We start from the raw sequence: 3,111 nt of genomic DNA on the forward strand, positions 1-3,111 counted from the left end.
TAAGTTACCTTAGTCTTTTGTCACAGCGATAAAGAAGTAACACAAACACATGGGATTGAGCTTAGTCCTTATGCTTGTGTCAAAAGCTCTTAACTGACTGAGATGTCTCCTCACATACCAATGGTTCCTTCATCTCTGGGCCCAACATGCATGTCAGAGGGAGAGAAAAGTCCTGGGCACACCCTAACCCATCACTGTCCTCAAAGCCTGCAGACCCAGTGTGTGTAGCTGATTTTGAAGCAGAGGCCTCAGAAGCCCAGCACTGCCCTGAGGCCCTGAACCCAGGATGGGCCGCAAGGCAGCCCTAGCTTTCCCAAAATTCCAAGATACAGCAGACGTGGAAGCATGAATCCATGAAGGCCACAGGGGCAGCAGGGGTGGGCACACGTGTGAGAACCACTATTTCTGAAGGCTCCACCATGTGGTTCCCCACTACGGCCAGAGACTCCAGCTGACAGCGTCACTGACTAGACCCCACAGAGAAAGCGGTTGGAGGGTGGGTGTCAACAAGAAGGTCCCTAAACCTCACTCTCTGGGTCTGTGAAATGGGAGCTTCTGGTCCCATGGTGGTCCTGTCTCTGCCCTGTAAAGCCGCCTCCTCCTCCAAATCCTCTCTGTGAGAAATGCCCTGGTCATATGCAGTAGCAATGGGAAAGAAGCAATGGCTTCTTTCCGACCACTCCCTTCTTTTTTTTTTCTTTCTTTTTCTTTTCTTGAGACAGGGCATCATGTAGCCCAGGCTGCCCTCAAACTCACCGGTATAGCCAAGAATGACTCTGAACTCCCAATTCTCCCACTTCTACCTCCTAAGTGTTAGGATTCCAGGTGTGGGCCTCCGTGCTCAGCTGTTCATCTCTGGTATCTATAGTCCCCCTCCAAACCCAGCCCTGACCCCCTCGGATTGAACCGATCAGTTCCCCCTTGAGGCCCGGCTATGTTTATTATCAGGGCAGGGGAGATGCCTGAGTTGTAGTTCACTATTGTCATTGTCCTAGGGTCGGTTTGTTTTCCTGTTGCTGTGACAGAGCACTGACCAGAGCAGGTCAAGAGAAAGGGTCCGTTCTGCTCGCAGCGCCACGGGCCAGTCCACCATGACAGGGAAATCAAGGCAGCGGGAGTTTGGAACAGCCAGTCAAATGCCACCCGCAACCAGGAAGCCGAGGAAGATGAACACATGCTCATCTCCCTTTCTCTGTTTTTACCCAGTCCGGGATCCCAGCCAGGGAGTGGTGCCACCCACGGTGGGCGTGTCTTCCCGCCTCAAAGAACAAAATCAAGATGACCCCCCTCCCCCCAGGTATGGTCTGGAGGCCTGTCTCCCCGGTAGCTCCAGACTCTTGTCAAGTTGACAGTTAACACTAAGCATCCTAATCATCCTAGTCACAGCCCCTTTACAGCCGGCACTGACTCCTGCTGCACAATGTAACTGATCTGCATTGCCCTATCGACAAACCTTCCCACCTTAGCTAATGGCCAGTCGCTGGCCGGAGTCGCAGGGGCAGGGGCAATTCCTAAGAGTTAACTTAGACACAGCAGTGGGACCTTTGACCCCTGATCTCTGCTCCTCCTGCAGCTCCTGAGTCACCCCACCCCCCCCCCACCCCCAGCTCTCAGCTCCCAGCTTCCTGCTATCTATGGTCCTAATCCCGCAAAGTCCTGCTGCCAAACTTGGATGGGAAGCAGCAGGTGTGGGAGACACAGGGCATCTGGGAAACCCGAGTGCCGCAGAGCCCTGCCTGCCCTTCTCCACAGGCCAGTTGAGCCCAGGCCCTCAGGGCGCCCCCTGCTGTTGATCCACGGGACTGTACCATCACCCCTCTGTTAGGTTCTGTGGGTTAAGAGCTCAGACTCCAGGAGGACAGACTCTACCTCCCCACCTCCTTTCATTTTATTTCTTCATTCATTCATTCATCTATTTGTTTGTTTGTTTATTATTTAGTGCAGGGCCTTGGATATGCTGAACAAGCTCACTACCTATGAGCTATGTCCCCAACCCTCTTTTTGCTTCTCATTTTAAGATAGGTTTTCCCCTAAACTGCCTGGATTGGCCTTGAAATTTCAGTTCTGTGCTTCAGTCTCCCAAGAAGCCAGGATGACAGGCCTTTACCACCAGAAATGCCTGCATCATTCGAGGAGGGAACTGCATGTGGGCTCTGTATCTTCCGCACCCTCACCCCTCAGTTTGTTCATTCGTTCATTCATTCATTCATTCATTCATTCGCCCTCACTTGAACACTCCCATTCTCCTCACATCTTAAGAGCTACTAGGATGCAAAAGTGACCTGGCCCTCAGATCAGTAAGCCAAATTGTGGCCTGAATTCCAAGGAGCAAGCATTCATCTGATGGCCGTTTCTTTGTGCCACCCCGCTTCCTCTGTGGGATTTAAACCAACACACCAGAAAAGGTCTAAGCAACAACGTCTTTCAACCAACAATGGGGAAAAAAGACAAAAGAAAAACAAACAAAAAACTAAAGCCAGAAAGAAAAGCATTTCTTGAGCACCTACTATGTTCCAAGAATCTCGACGCTGCCCTTTCTACATCCCCAAGATGGAGTGTGGCCACTCCCTTCACAGGCAAGCAAAGTGAGACTCAATGCCGATGAGTGACTAGCCCAGAGTCACATGAGTCCTGAGCGGAGAAGCTGAGAGAGTCAGACAACTGAATCTGGCCCCCAAGTCACATGGAATAATTGAACGGATTTCATGGTGAGTTTCCCAGCAGCCTGGGGAGAAAGGGAAATTAGATACCTCATGAGGAGGGTGGGGAAGGGGGGAGGGAGGGCGGGGTTGCACATTTCTTTGAAGGGAGGAAGCACTGCCCATCACTGAATGAAATTGTCTTTTCTCGGGTGAAAATTGATAAAAGAGTTCAGGGTGACCCTGGAAGCAGGAAACCCTTTGGCTTGTATATAGGGTGGTTGCTGGGTAAAAAGCCACACACTCCCAGAGAAGGTCTATCCTCAGCACTGTGTGTGTGTGTGTGTGTGTGTGTGTGTGTGTGTGTGTGTGTGTTTCTTTACCGGCTCCCACCCCAGCTCTGTCTTTTTTTCTACTTCCCCTCCTTCCTAGTACTCAGATGCCAGGGTCCTGGCTGGCCGGGGAAACACAA

This window comes from Onychomys torridus, chromosome 16, assembly GCF_903995425.1.
Source record: "Onychomys torridus chromosome 16, mOncTor1.1, whole genome shotgun sequence".
Taxonomy (NCBI): Eukaryota; Metazoa; Chordata; class Mammalia; order Rodentia; family Cricetidae; genus Onychomys; species Onychomys torridus.